We start from the raw sequence: 16,654 nt of genomic DNA on the forward strand, positions 1-16,654 counted from the left end.
GTCATTTCTTAAAGATTGTTGTCACCATGCTTTTGTAGGTGCTGAAATAAAGGCATTGTCATATTAACCTTTAATATTTAATGTGACCCTGGCAACTGACCCTGGCAACGTTTAATGCAAGTGCAACACTGCCAATGCTACAGTTCTTGTTTGTGCTCTCCGCATCCGCGATGAAAAACAGTGCCTACTCTTGACGAGAGCAAATAATAGTTATTTTGTCTGCAAGTTTAACACGTCTTACATTTGCCATCAACTTCATAAAGAGCACCTTTTTTAAGGAGAAAGGATCGGATTCGGTGAATTTGTATGTTTTTATGTCGTTTGCGTTCGTGTCGCGTTTTCGCTGCCCCGCAACGTTGCCAGCTGTGCCACTAGATGGCGCTGGCTGTGCCCTCTGCGCTGAGCATGATAGCTACTGCTACCACCCCGTTTCAAAGGGGACGCTCCTATATTCCATCCATCCATCCATCGATCCATCGCTGCGCATTTCTTTTTGAGAAAATGGTTCTTCGGTGCGCATTTTTTCTATAAGATCCGCACTGCGAAGATGTCTAAGCACGTGAAGCAAGTTATTGCAAACTTGTATGCTCGGAATACAGTCCGTTTCCGCAAGAACCACTCTACCACAAAACGAGCGTGTAGTGATACGCCTCCAATTTTTTTTCTTGGGGACTATTTGCGTAGCTTTCGCTGCGTTGCACCTGATGTATGAAACGGAGTATAGTGAAGCTAGTTTAGCAGTGCTCTTACAGGAACTAGAGTGTATGAAATGGGATGTCATAGGGCTTAGTGAGGTTAGGAGGCCGAATGAGGCATATACTGTACTGAAGGATGGGCATGTACTGTGTTATCGAGGTTTACCAGAGGCGACAACTAGGAGTAGGTTTCCTTGTCAATAAGTATATAGCGGGTAATATAGATGAATTCTATAGTGTTAATGAGAGGGTGGCAGGCATCGTAATTAGGCTTAATAAGCGGTATAAACTGAAGGTTGTACAGGCCTATGCACCTACATGTAGTTATGATGACCAGGCAGTTGAAAGCTTCAACGAAGATGTAGAATCGGCAATGCGAAAAGTAAAGACGCAATATACTGTACTAATGGGCGACAATTCAATGCCAATGTAGGGAAAAAGCAGGCAGGAGACAAGGCAGTAGGTGACTATGGCATTGGTACTAGGAATAGCAGGGGGGAGTTACTATATAGTTGAGTTTGCAGAGCGCAATAACTTACGAATCATGAATACCTTCTTCAACAAACGGAAGAACCGGAAATAGACATGGAAAAGTCCGAACGGGGAGACTAAAAATGAAATCGACTTCATAATGTGTTCAACCCCCGCCATCATGCAAGATGTAGAGGTAATCGGGAAAGTGCGATGCAGTGACCACAGAATGGTGAGGTCGAATTAGCCTAATCTGAAGAAGGAACGCAACAGATAAGTAGGAAAGAATTAGCCCATCAACGAATTAGCGGTGAGGGAGAGGGCAAAGAGTTCAGGATCTCGCTACAGAATAGGTATACAGCTCTAACCGAGGACGCTGACATTACCCTGGAAGCAAGGAACAATAATTTCAGAGATATCATTACTGAGTGCGCGGTAGAAGTAGGCGGTAGGACAGTGAGAGAGGATACCAGTAAGCTGTCTAAGGAGACGAAAGATTTGATTAAGAAACGCGCCAGAGTATGAAAGCTTCCAATCCGACAGACCGGATCGAATTGGCCGAGATATCAAAGCTAATCAATAAGCGTAAGGTGGCCGATATAAGGAAGTATAACATGGAGAAAATTGAGCATGCTGTAAAGAACGGGGGAAGCCTTAGAGCGGTAAAGAAGAAATTGGGCATAGGCAAAAACCAGATGTATGCAATAAGGGACAAGGCGGGCAACGTCATCACGAATATGGATAAGATAGTCAAAGTAGCCGAGGAGTTCTATACAGATCTCTACAATAGCCATAGTCAGGACCGTAATGAGATGGGCGGTAGGGAAAAACAGTCAGACGTTCCACCAGTGACGAAGGACGAGGTCAAGAAAGCATTAGAAACAATGAAAAGGGGGAAATCAGCTGGAGAGGATCAGGTAACTACAGATTTGCTGAAGGACGGGGGGGATATCGTGCTAGAAAAACTGGCCACCCTGTATAGGCAACCTGCAGTGGCCAGGCGGCGCTAGTGGAGCGCAGCGTTCAGCGCCGCCAACGGCGGCGCCGAGTAATCTGAGTAGGCTGGCGCGGTCGGGTTGCGTTCGCGTTGTACGGCTAGAAGCATCTCGGCTCTCATTTTCTGCAGTTTTAAGGCAATCGAATGTCTTGAGAGCTACTTCCGAAAACCAATACTGACGAAAGGACACCGCCTGTTCGAGAATGCTCATGTTTAAAACGTGAACGGTGTCGACGTCACCGCGAAGTGCGCGCCGCTCGCGACGTAACACCCGCGCGCACAGCTTTGAATGTCGCGTGAGTAGACGGAATTTTTTTTGACGAAATTTATTCTCTCAGGGCATATGTGATGATGAATTAAGAAATAATTGAATGAATGAAAAATGTTGTAAACGTAGCTTTTCATTCACCTATTGCGTTCACACCTCATACCCAAACATTGAAAGTGCAGAGAGAACCTGAGAAGAGATTGATCGCCGTTTCTTCTTTTTTTGTTCTTGCTGTTTGATTACAGCAGCATAATAATTTGGTCGCGGTTTTGCTTTAAAGTTTAATGCCATGACGAACACTTTTGTTCGTGGTGCACCTTTCGACAGTGCCGCGGAAGTTACAGGAGGCATGGTGCGGTACCCGCTATGGATGTCGTGGCGATAGCAAGCACCGTGCGGTTGTAGCGTGCGTCATCAACGAAAACTGTGCGTGCTGGGGGCGGGGAGTAGGGGGCCTCCTACACCGCTGGAAAAATAAAGCCCTTAACAACAACAATAACTGGCATGAATTTTGTATCTCCGTACCTCAAACTTGGGGAAAGCCGGCGGGAAATGTTGGCACTCAACGGCAAAGCTTTCGTAACGGAGGTCGTTAAGAGTTAGAATTTTTTACTGTTGTTACTAATGATGAAATATTCTATCGTCTGAGACAAGAGACTCTTGAGTAGCTTGAGCAGTCGGTGAAAGAAATATTTGGCGTGGAACAATAGAACGAAGTTCCATTCTCAGCGTACATCATAGTATCACGGGCCTCTACACTCCGCCACTTCAACTTTTTCAGCACCTTAAGAACTAATTTACAGATAAATATGCTTATTGAAATCTGTAATTGGAAGTTTTGAAGATATTTTGGCTTTGTGGTTCCGAATAGACACCGCATTAGAAATCCGGTTCACAGATCCACGAACATTTTTTTTTTTTTATTTCGCCTCCGTTGAAATGCGGCTGGAATACGATGCTGCGGCTGCACGGCTTTGTTGATTTTCTGGACGTATGCCACACGATCTTGCACAGCATATACCAGCACACGCCAAATTTTACAGCGCGTACTGAGTAGTGTGCCCCAACCAGCGTGCGACTCCCCGAGTCAGAAGTTTATACCGTTTCCTCCGCTCACGGGCAATCGTCTTATTTTAGCTTCTTGGCGTCTGTACGCCAATGGCCCCATAACAAAACAAATTTCAGTTACATTACTCTCTCGCAGCCAATATCTCCTTCTCTCATCATTCTCCCCAGGTACTCCCAGCAAGCGGTACGCATAGGTCTCCTTCGTGATTGTGGTAGCCTTTCTCGCCGCCCTTGCGCTTATTTTTATTCTTGTTCACATCCGTAGTAGTCTAAGCATCGCACGAGACCACTGAAGTCCCTAAATGAGTAAATCACACTCACTGGGATAACAAAACGCGAACGCAGAAGGAACACAGCGGCCGCAACATATACGGCGTCAGCTTCTGCGCCGACTCAGTATTAGCTCCCGTCGGCCGCCAGGTGGCGCCACATGTCTCAGCAAACTCCATTGCAGGTTGCCTATACGCAGTGCCTCGTGTCATCGACGGTACCGGAACCATGGAAGAATGCAAACATTATCCTCATTCACAAGAAAGGGGACTCTAAGGATCTTAAAAATTACAGACCAATCAGCTTACTGTCTGTTACGTATAAAGTATGGCTGTGGCTAAAGGTACGTCCGACGGACCCGATCAATGGTCTTAAAGGTACGTCCGACGGACCCGGTGCGTTTTTCTTCGGGATACGACGGACGGATCCGAGAAATATTTTTCAGAGGTACGGCGGACGGACCCGATCGGTAGGGTTCTTCCGACGGACCCAACGCATTTTTCTCCGATATGGGCCTTGGGATCCGTCGGGAAAGCCGGACGGATCCGAGATCCCCAGATGTGGTTGTAGCAACAATATGGTAGCCATATGTAGCCAAATCGAAGTTGGTATGAGGTGTACTACGTGCGAGGTTCAGGAAGTATGTTACTACTGCATGCGTGAAATGTGAAATTACAAAGAATAGTACAGTGGCAAGAATAGTGCCTAGAATGGGTAATATACTACTTGATGGCATGATGATAGGTTTACGTGAGTTGGACCGCGGCAGGGTCGCAAGCACGACCAGCGCAAGCGCATGTAATCGCGGTGTTGACGGCCAGCCCGCGGCCCGCACGCCCGCTCATTCCTCGTTATCATGTGGATTAACGTCTACGACGGTCGTTATGTAGTTATGTAGTTTTGATTCTTCAAAGTTTCCTCACTTCTATCTGTGATGAGATGTGTCACGTAACGCATCGCTTTCTGCTCGCATTGAGGTTTGGTGCTGCAAGTTATACGTAGTCGCTGAAAAAGCTGGGTGCCGCCGGAGTGTCTCCAGCCCAAGCATCGCGTCATTCGTGTTTGTCGGAGGTGTGGTTTGTGCTTACCGTGAGATGCTGTGAGGTACGGATTACGTCCTACTAGACTGCTGTGTGAGACTACGAAGAGTGCTGTGATGAGTGCGCCGATGTCTGGACGGACATCAGTGTGTCCGTTTATGATCGGCGATGTTGCACGTGCATGTCAGTGTTTATTAGGTGCAGTGGTAATTTATTTACACGCGCTGTGCAACAATCAGACGAAAATAAGTCATCGACAATTTTTTAGCCTGCACTACAGAGCTCAAAACTCGGAAAATGGGAATGCACATGATGCAGTTTTTGCATGTTGGAGTGGACTGAAAAATAAGTGCCCAGCCCACACTGCCGGGATGCGCATTACTACAGGTGAAATGGTTCAGGTTTCTGTAAAATAGCTGCCTGGCACAGCACCTTCCTAAATTTTCAGGCTTTGTACTATTGTTGAAGGCCACTTTATCATTAATAAAGGAACGAATATGCTTTATGTGTTAATGACTAGTACTTTTTCAACATATGTTCATTTTTTTTTTCCTTAGTTTCCTTTGTTTTTCATGGTAGACAAACACAAATAGTACACTTTTAAACTTGTCAGTCCAAAGCTGAACATGAATATCTGCCATACATGTGACAGCTTTAATGCTAGAAAGGTTGACGTGTATAGCATGTACGTAAACGCTGCGACATCTTAGTGGCACGTTCGGCTACTTGCCCCAAGGTCGTGATGTTTAATGCCAGTGATGGCAGTCGCACTTTGGTGCAGGTGAAATGCAAATGCTTCTGTTTCCTGCAAGATGTCAACGCAAAGTACAAAGCCCGGGCAGTTAAATTAGTCTGGAGCTCTCCGCTACGGTATTTTTCGTAGCTACATATGTCACTTTAGGATGTGAAACCCTACTTGCCATAGGTAGGCTGCATTGTTTTTTAGATTTTGTAACCTCTCATCTATGTTTTGCAACATTTGGCTAATTTTAGTTCTCAAACAGTTGTTAAAGATGAAACCGAAGCAGTTCTTGGCATGGTTTCCTGCTTGGATTAATTTGCTAATTGCAGTTCTTTGAAACTTGCATCAATGCTGGACAGTTCAAATAGCAGGCAGTTGAATTACAGAAATGATGTGGATCGTGCATAACAGTTCGGACAAATGGAAAGTAACGGTCCCCTCCTTGCATGCATAGGTGCCCTTAGACAAATACATACCCGGGTGTGTGATTGTGACGCATATCAAGGGTCAACAGAAGGCCATGTGGAGCCAGTGTGATATTCTTCATGAAGGCTAAAGTAGAATTGTACAACAGCTGCTGTACCATGCAGAAAAAGATTGATCGTTTAGTGTATGATTAACTGACCATGAATAGCATCTTACTCAGAGTATGATGTGATATATATCTGGTTTAGCATCCCAAAATAACTACGGCTATGAGGAACACGATAGTTGAGGGCTCCGGTATAATTTCGACCACCTGGGGTTCTTTTACATGCACTGACACCGCACGGTGTATGACGGCTTATTGTTTCGCCTCTATTGAAATGCTCCTGCTCTGGCTGGAACCAAATCTGCATCTTTGGGTTCAGCAGCCAAGCACTAACTACTGAGCCAGCACAACGGGGCCAAGTATCAAAATGCATGCCATTACATTTCCTTCTAGCCTGTGGTTTTCTTCACAGAACTAATGTATACAAGGAAAAGTAAATAGCAAGAAAACACTAGTTTTATTGCACATTATATTCACATTTCAGCAAACATTCTCTAGGAAAAAAATTCTCATAATGTTTGCATGGAAACCATGAACATCTTACAAAAACAAAACAATGCACTTACTCCACTCCAATTATTAATGGGCAAGGTTGCATCTATGCTACTACACTGCACTTATCACAAAACCACAAGCCCCATCTGCTTTGGCCAATCACTTGATGAAACTAACGGAGACGTCGCACACCACAGACTGGTCGTCTCGCAACATATCTCTGCATATGTTGCATTTCAATTTCATGCCTTTCCACTTAGCTTCAACTGTTCCCAGCATTACTAGTCACCCATCTTTTCTGAAATTCCTTTTTACGCTGTTGGGATCAGCATCCTTGTTAACGATGGCCTCTGGAATTTTCGATGCTATCATTTTCACATCTTCCTCATCTGGAAGAATGAAGGAAATGACAAGCTTTGAGCAGAAAAAAAAATTAGGGAGACTCCTAATCTCCACCTGTAAGGGTATGGTGTGTCAGCGTTAATGGTTCTTGTCTGCAGATCCCACTGTGGATTCCCGTTAATTTACATGCCCTTTGCTACAAACATAATTACTAATTCCTTAATTCATGTCTCTGTTATCTCAGATATACTCATTGGCATACGGTCGTAGTTCTGCCCTGTTAGGTGATAGACAACCTGGCATAGACCTCTGTAAGCCTCAACCTTTCTTAATTGAAGCTGAAACGTCCCAGAACATATTTCAAATATAACTTTGTAAGCTTGACTTAACAGCTCCTGCCATGTCGTGTGGCCTCGTGACATTTGGCTCGTGGCACTTCTGGCTCGTGGCACTTTTGGCTTGTGCACAGGGGTCATCTGTTAAATACTGGTTAACATGCATGAAAAATACATTTTCACACAAACTGGTGGCAAATGGTCAAGTGGTGCACTGCAGATTCTGAAATGTATACCAATATGCATGCAAGGATCGCATCATCACATAACATGATCAAGAGTTCTATCAGTACCTGTAGTTACATAGCATTTCAATGCCCATTAAAAGACCACCTCAGACAATGGTTGTTGTTACCACAAGACCTGTTCTAACAGCGTACTGACACCATTCCACTGAGCGATGGACATGTATATGCATACCCTAGATAGCTCATGATTGTGGATCTCATTTATTTCTATTACTTCCAAGGAGTTCCTGTCGTCAGAAACCCTACACTTTATGAAATCGGGACAGTTGTCTTGAAAGGTGATGAAAAGAAATAACCAGGTTACCTTGATGCAATGCTAAATTACAGAGGGTGAATATGCTGCATGAAGATACCAAGAAGCTTGTACAAAGAAAAGTGAGAGTGCAAAGGCAGGATTTTTGAAACATTGAAATAAACTACAAACTATACTTGTCAAACCTGTCATTAAGGAATGGAAATCATGCAGTAATCAAAAACACAACATGGAGGCCATTTTAGGTCATCTTCACAAAACACATACCCACACCTCACACACAGCTTCATACTTATGAAAGAGGACAAACCAATATGCAAGGAGTGTGGAGATGAACTAACAATAAACCATATTTTACACGTGCGTCAGAGTCGAGAAAATAAGAGGAAACATTTTGTACAATTTTGCAACAGATCCCTTTCCATCCCAGCATGATCCTAGGAAATAAATAAGCGAGTAAGTGTCCTGTTTAAGTTGTTGCGCATTTCTCTTATATACTATGCAGAACCAACTAGCCCGACAACACGCTCTTCTGAACTGTAATCCTAGGAGAGACGTGCAAATTTCCTGCATTTTTGGTTTCTTAAAATGTTCCTAAGCAAGCTACATCCTAAAGAACATTTTAGTCATTACACACAAATAAATACATTAAACCTTGTTCTTGGTGCATGGCAGCATTAGTCGCTTATGCACCATAAAAATCAACACAATGCTGTAAGGTATACCTTGATTAGCTATGTTATATGAGACAAGCTTTCGGTCTGGTGTGGTCCTTATTCACGTGAAAGCGCTGTCATGAGGGTCTATGTCCCAGCGATCGGAAAGTGACCTATTCCAATAATTTTACAAACTGAAGGCGATTCTACAGATTTCTAAAGACTGGAGTGCTCAACTGTTTTATCAACGTCCGCCTGCTTTGACAGCCTGGAGTGAAACTGTTGAATAGAATACATTTTTGAACATTTAACGCGTTTCTGGAGGCGTTGCTTTCAATTACGGGGCCCACAAAAAGCAGCTGTATGACAAACGCCGCCTAGGTAGGCTTTCTAGCAAGACAGCGGTGTAGCGTGGAAAATCGCTCCGCCGGTCCATCGCTGGCGCGGCTGACTTGACAGGCGAACTGTTCAAACTTACAGCTACTGACCACACCTGAAACACTGAATTGCGCATGATCAAGGCAGAATTTCTCTAACGCTGAGCACTGGTAGCTATCGATTTCGCGCCCAAAACTGAAAATCTGTCCTCTCTTCGATCATTGATACGTCCACGGTTGAACATTTATGCGCCTCGGGGTAGGCCAGCCGTTGGAACATGGATGCGTGGTTGTAGCAATGATCACTTGCATGGCGCACTCTGCAAAATTCCAAGAGTCGGCTTCTGCAACGAAATGTGCAGCGCACATTTTCTACCGCGTACCCAAGTCCGGCGATGCATGCATATCGATCCCGATCGTTTCAAAGCTGCGCGGCCGTTCAGTCGGGTCATGCTAACCTCGAGCATGCGGGTGTTTAAACTACATGTACGCAAAATTCAACGACAAGAAAAAGATGCAGGCTAAGCACTTTAGTCTAGTCTTCCCCTAAATACCAAAGAACATTGCTGTTCACAGGGAATTCGGATCATTCGCGCTTCCGGCTTTCCGGTTGTGCACTCTTGCGGTGCGGTGCAGTAGGTCTTCGCCTCGACGAGTCGATGTGCAGTGCAGCTCGCCGCAGTAGCAGCGCAGGCCTCTAGTAGATTCGGCATGTCTTCTGCCACGGCTCTGAGGTAGAATTTAAACGAAGAATTTAGCTAGAAACATCCTGTTTCCTCGGTCTGCATGTGAGGAACGAGCATAATGCCATTTCACATACATACTTTGGACTGCCGAATATGTTCTGCACGGCGAGGTGTGTATATATGTTGTGCCGGCGCTAGATCTTCGGAGGTCGATGCAGGACCTAAGACAGCGTAAATGCTAGGAGTAACTCGCTTACATTACGGGCAGATCGAGGTAATAGTTTAGTGCGAAGCGAAAGCTGCTCGTGAATGTGCGTATCTCGATGCCAGCTGGTGAAGCTGGTGCAGTACGTAGCATCGCCTGCAGCTATGTGCGTGACAGCGATGCTTGCCGTACACAACCCTAAGTGAAGACCGTGATCTATGTTAGAACGGATGCACTCTTCGTAGCACCTCATCGAGAGTCGCGGCTAGCTGATATCATAGAGGCTATGATAAGATTCATTCACGCGTAGCAAGCGGAATGTGGCCGCGTTCGACGTGCATATAGCCATGAGCCTGTATATCGACGTCCGCCGTATCTTTACGAGAATCGAATGGATACGTCGGACGTACCTTTAGACACTTCGATAAAGTATTTACTAAGGTAATCGCTAATAGAATCAGGACAACCTTAGACTTCAATCAAGCAAAGGATCAAGCAGGGTTTCGGAAACGGTACTCTACTATCGATCATATCCATACCATCAATCTGGTGATAGAAAAATGCTCGGAATATAACCAGCCCTTATACATAGCGTTCATTGATTACGAAAAAGCATTTGACTCAGTTGAAACCTCGGCGGTGATGCAGGCATTGCGAAATCAGGGGGTAGACGAGCCGTACCTGAAAGTGCTGGAAGATATATATAGAGGCTGCACAGCAACCATTGTTCTGCATAAAGGAAGTAACAAAATTCCCATAAAGAAAGGTGTTAGGCAAGGAGACACAATCTCCCCAGTACTATTCACAGCTTGCTTAGATGAAGTATTCAGAGACTTTGAATGGGAGCAGTTAGGGATAAGGATAGATGTAGAATACCTCAGTAATCTGCGATTTGCTGATGACATTGCCTTGCTAAGCAACTCGGGGGATGAACTGCAAATAATGATTGATGACCTAGACAGGAAAAGTAGAAAGGTAGGCTTGAAAATCAATATGCGATAGTAGAGCCATAAAGCCACGTTTAAACGAAGTCTATCTAGTAAGCATGCCTGATGACGCGGAATATCACGCGGAACATAAAATTTTAATGTTTGATCGAGCCTTCTTAGACGAATGTGTCGGGCGTCTGGCTGGGCCCAGTAAGCTGCTGTAGCATTATTCATACGACTCGTAAGAAGGCACGTCGTGTCACCTCTTGAAAAAGGCACAGCTGTTCGGAGGCCATTGATGAGCGCGCTTTTCGCTTCAACATCGGCCTGTTCATTCCCATGGAGCCCGCAGTGGGCAGGGATCCATTGAAACGTTATCCTGTGGCCTTGCAGCTGGACAGATGTGAGGAGCTCCATAAGGTTTAGTGCCAGGGACTGATAGGCAGTGTGGCGTAAGAAGTTTTCCAAAATTTGTAATGCAGTTTTTGAGTCCGTGAATATACACCATTTTTGAGGTGGTTCCCTACATATGTAGCGAATAGCTTCCCGAATGGCTAAAAGTTCAGCAGCGGTTGATGTAGAGGTATGTCCCAAAAGGAAATGCAGAGTCGTTTTCTGAGTTGGTATGACCACAGCTGCAGCGGATGCCTGTGCTGACGCAGATCCATCGGTGTATACGGGAATATAATGAGGATATTCTGACCAGATGTGCGCCAGAGTAAGTTGTTTGAGTCCACTAATTGGCACCACTGATTTCTTTAGTATTCCGGGAACACGAAGGTGCACCAAAGGTTTATCCATCGTCCAAGGTGGTTGGGCGGGACGATATGGGAGGGCATATCCTGTCGGTACTTGCGACTGATGGCAGCGGAGTGCACTTGTAAAACTGCAGTCCAGCCTTTCATCCAGAATCTTGCTGAGTGGGTGAAAACTGTGTCTTGTAAGTGCTTGTAAATATACACGAAGTGGTTCGTGTGACAAGTATATGGATATTGGGCGAGCATGTGCCTCTTCAATTGTACCTTTGTTAGAGGTGCATCTAGGCAGTCCAAGGCCACTGATCTGGGTGCTGCATCGAGTGCCTGAAAGAGAAACTACTGTAAACAAGGTAAATGATGCTGCGAATGTATGAGAGGAGCATTTGCGTTTTTGCGGTTTTCTGATGGCTTTTCTGCTTCTGCGATGACAGAGGCGCCGAAGCGCAGAGAACGCTACCAGCAACAGAGACGCGCAGAGGCGTATGGAGAAGCTCAGTCAAAAACCTCAGTCCCAGTAAAAAACAATGGGTCCAATTGGGAATTTCCCAACTGAAATGAATTGGTCAAAAACGAACTGCATTTTAGGCATCCATTGGCCATGACCATTCGATATCAATTGGTGCTCCCAATTGGGAATAATTGGTCACTCATAAAAACCAAGTGGTTCACCAATTGAATTAAAATGACATACCCATGAGCCCAAATAGTTTGAACTCGCATAGCTTAAAAAAGAATGAAGATGCAATTTCAATGTTTTCTATGGAGTTACAGGGGAGCAGACTTTGATACAAATGGACTGAAATTACTAGTTTTTAAAGAAATGAGAGGCATGCATCACACAGAACACAGATTCAATGTATATATTCACAGGTTACTTTGCAGAGACATGTACTCCATTCGTTGAACAGTGCTGTTGGGACCAATGACACATATCTGTTGTTCGAGTTAACTTATTTGATTATGCCTGCACTAGTGTACATGATAAAATAAGATTAAGCAGCATATACTTTATATATGAACTTAAATTTTTCGCTGTTGTCAGAGGTTTCTATTATATAGGTGCATATCTCAGTCAAGGATATCACTAAACTTGACTTGCCCAAATGGGATTGTTCCATCTGGACCAGTTAGAACCGATGGGAAGCCCAGTTGGAAGCCCAATGGGTTTTCACTCCCAATAGGGAAGCCCAGTTGGTTTCGTGACTCCCAATTGGAAGTGAGGAAATCAACTGGGCATCCCAGTTGGGATTCCGAGTTGGGAGTGACCAAGCCAGTTGCGTTGGACAGGACCCATTGGACAAACCATTTGGGATTGGCAGAACCAATTAAATCTGACTGGTCGTCCCAATTGGACCCATTGATATTTTTTTTTGGACTGGGGAGATGTGAGTACAGAGGTTTAAAACTTTTCAATATAGTAAAGGTTGCTCTATCTCCTCCCCCGGCGCCTCCGCTCCCTAGCACGGGACCCCAGTGGCGTCGGCCGCTGCCCCAGGACCAGGCACTTCAGGGTTGATCCAATCAAACCTCATGCACATACTCATTTCGAGTTATTAAATGTCTTTTTCCTCCTTCTCCGCTCCTCTTCTCGTGTTTCAACCGTGGCTCCACCTACGCGGTGCTCCTACGCGGCAGACGCGCCGGATCTCACCAGAGCATTTCACCTTGTATTTTGTCGCAGTATGTTCACGTTAAAATATTACTTGCCGCTGAAATGTCAGCACAGATACAGGTATCAGTTGAGGTAACACGTGAAATTTCATAAGTGATGTCGCTAATTCTAGTCACAACCACATAAGGGCCATCATAGTTGGCCGATAGCTTTTGATGCAAGCCATGGCGCCGGACTGGACGCCAGAGCCATACCTATCGCCCGGAGCGTAGATAACATGCCGGCGCTGACCATAGCAGCGGTCCTTGAAACACGGTTGGGATGCAATGGAGCGCAAGCGGGCAATCCGACGAGATTCTTCAGCCAAGGACAAGATCTCGGCGACATCCAGATTTTTACTGGTAGAAAGTGGCAGGATTGTGTCAAGGCTGTAGCATGGCGGGCGAGCGTACATAGGTAGAATTGACTGTAACCGGTCGTTCACGAGTAGCGGTATTGAACGCGGATGTGATGTATGGCAGTGTGGTGTCTTCTTATGATTCGAGTCCACATACATGGAAGACATGTTGGTCAGTATCCTATTGATGCGTTCCATCAAACCGTTTGTCTGTGGGTGATATGGTGTTGAGTACCAGGTGACTGTGTATAGACGTAGCAGCTCCTCAACGATATCAGCAGTGAATTGGCGACCTCGGTCTCTGATCACTACTCGTGGAGGCTCTGCAGATATTGTTGAACAAATTAAAAAGGGAACAGAAAGACTCTGCACATGCCTACCCGCCTCATGCATCGGGCGGTCCCTTTCTTTTTGGTGAAGCGTAATCTGCATTCCCGCGTATATGAACTGCGGGGAGTGAGTTAATAGAAATAACCACGTGAGAACAGCTCAGCGACCCAACTTGTGGCAGACTGGAGGAAAAAATAAACTGGTGCCTTTGCGGAGGTCCTGTTACGTGCACCCTCGTTAACAACTATATAGGCTCAACTATATAGGCTCAACTATACAGGCTCAACTATATAGGCTCAACTATATAGGCTCAACTATATAGGCTATAATATTTTCTCTTCTTGCCTGTGGTTTTTTGGAAAGAGAAGGATAAGAGGAATGTGAAGACGTCCCTCGTGCCTCGAGAACAAGAAGGCTACATTAGATGCACCGGCGTCTCTGGCAGCATTTCTATAATCTTCAACTAAGCTCGCCTTCTTTCGTGCGTTACTCATAAGCCGACACTTCGTGGTAGAATATTAGCTAGAAAAAAAAAAAAGAAAATAGATGGTACGATTTAGAAAGGGAATTTTGCGTTCCCAACTTGTGACTGGTGATCATACGCGCGCTTCAGCACTTGTTAACTGGCGCTATACATACACTGGTCGCACACAAACCCCTTCATCCGTCTTCGACAAGAAACAACAAACTGCAAGATGAATAGAACAGCGGATCTCATAACTGCGACTTATATTGCTTTTCAGATGTTGTAACAGGGACGTAGTAAAAAAAAAAGGCAGTGTTTCGCAACTCGTGGAGAAGTAAAATAACAATTGCCCTGTGCGCGAAAGAATGAAAAAAGCTGAGGCTGCCCGATGTCTCACACAGCGCACAGAAAGGCAAAAAGAAACAATCTCGTTGGAGTTGAACCAACATTCCTGTGTGCGCATCTGTTCTCGTAGGTTTCATTCGAGTAATACGACCATTTTCTGCACTTGTAAACGAAGCTATTACAGTGCTGCCAGCTGAAGCAACCCGGTAGTAGTGGTAAGGCAATTGTTGCTCTCTTTCTGAAACGTTAGCGTCCCTGCACTTTTAACGAACCCTCGCGTAGCGAAAATGGAGGCCGAATTGCGTGCACGCAAGCTGCGCGAAGGCCAGACAGAAACCAGATGGCCGGCGAAAGAAAGCATGAATTCTAGTCCACTCTTTATAGTATTCTTGACGCGCATCAGGCAAAGCACGTCGTGAACGGCGCCTGAACGCCACATATATATACAAAGAAGTACTCATTAAAAAGGCAATACTGAGTTACCCGGAAAGAGCTCACTGCCTTTATGCATGACGATGTCGGCCTCTCGAGAAAAGGCAACCATAAGGTGAATAAAGCAATTTGTTTAAATGTAAAATATGCTTCACTATTTTCTTCTGAGCCTGCTCTGTTTCGAATTTGAATTTGTCTTTCTACTTTTATTAGCCTAGGATCAAGTGAAGGCATCCACAATGCGGACTTGCGAGGTTGTAAAATAAGGACAGATTTACTGCGCGTCTTTCTGGACTCCCGTCTGCTTTCTGCTTTTCTGTTCTTTGTATCCTGGGAAGCCATATAAGTAAAATACAGGATGGTAGTTCACGTGTCACTTTTATTAGGCCTAAGACTCCGCGCCTTACGCTTTGTTTGCTCAGTTTCTTTTTTTTTTTTTTTTTTGAAGAGACTACAACCGGCGCCTTTGACTCAGCGGCTTTCAGGTTTCTGTGCTGAACATACAGTTTTTCCAGTGGGATGCAATGGCTGCGCTTTGAAAAAGGGAAAAAAATTGTGCTCTTCGAGTTTACGCATGGCGATAAAGTCCGCAACCTCTAAATGAAAGAATATACCGGGCTGGTCACCACAAAGATAAACATGTTACTTAGCAAAGTATGCTTGGGAAAGAACAGACGGAGTTCCCTGTACTGTACAATAAGCATTAAGTATGGTGGTTTGGTTTGGTGGGTTTAAAGAACCGTTAAAGAACCGTGGTCGAAATTTCAAGAGCCCTGCACTACGGCGCCCCTCATATCCCGAGTCGCTTAGGGACGTTAAACACTGAAAAAAAAAAAAAAAAAAGAAAGAAAGAACGGTTTCTAACAAGATTATACCGAGTTACACGTGCAAAACCATGGTTTATTTCGGTGTATTTTTTTATTGTCATTTTCGATTTCTGTACGCTCTAGGATATACACACATTAGGCAACGTGTTCACGTTTACAGCGTCTTCTCTCCTGTTCCAACTGAGCCCGCCGGACACGACGCGCTTCTTTAGCCGAGACACTGGCTGACTCGCCATCTTGCCATGGTCTGACGTGCCGTAGCGACAAGGTAGCGATGCGCCTATGCAGGCAACCATGGCGTGCAGCAAGATGTCAGTCGCATCACGTCGCGGCTAAGTTATAGCTGAGCCAACTGTCGGTGCTCCACGACGAGCGAGGCAATCCTGTTGTCCGGCCAATGCGATAATGACCCCTGTTCTGAAGCGTGATGTTATAGTGCCTAGAATTAGGCACTATAGTGATTTCGACACACCTAGATGCCGGGTGCGCGGCCCTCTCCCCGCCTCCCATTGTGCAGCCTCTTTTGGGTCTGCGATGCACCCCTCAGTCGGCGCTTGACTCCGTACGGGTGAGCTGTTGCTGCTTGGTTTGGCAGGGTCACACTCCAGGTCAAGCCACGCACATCGTGGTGTGGTAGACTCAGGCTATGAGAGACGCCGTAGTGGAGGACTCCGGAAATTTCGACCACCTGGGGTTCTTTAACGGGCTTTGACATCGTACAGCACACGGGCGCCTTGCTTTTCGCCTCCATCGAAAAGCGGCCGCCGAGGCCGGGATTCGATCCCGCGTCCTTGGGAACAATAGTCGAGCGCCGGCGACGTTTCTTTCAAGGGTCTGCCTTATCAACCATTACTCAATTAACGGAAGTAGTCCATGAC

At 45.4% G+C, this 16,654-nt stretch overlaps 1 long non-coding RNA gene across 2 annotated transcripts in view; it reads left to right on the forward strand.

Annotated features, from left to right (window-relative positions):
• Positions 1-3,946: 3,946 nt before the first annotated feature.
• The window catches only part of LOC146197910 (uncharacterized), an 88,865-nt gene continuing 76,157 nt past the window's right edge, over positions 3,947-16,654 (forward strand). For both annotated transcript variants that reach the window (XR_014704911.1, XR_014704912.1), the window contains exon 1: positions 3,947-4,146. This is a non-coding gene — a long non-coding RNA (uncharacterized LOC146197910). The remainder of the gene's footprint in view (positions 4,147-16,654) is intronic.

The sequence above is a fragment of the Amblyomma maculatum genome, chromosome 2 (assembly GCF_055883805.1).
Source record: "Amblyomma maculatum isolate TAMU_Amacu chromosome 2, ASM5588380v1, whole genome shotgun sequence".
Taxonomy (NCBI): domain Eukaryota; kingdom Metazoa; phylum Arthropoda; class Arachnida; order Ixodida; family Ixodidae; genus Amblyomma; species Amblyomma maculatum.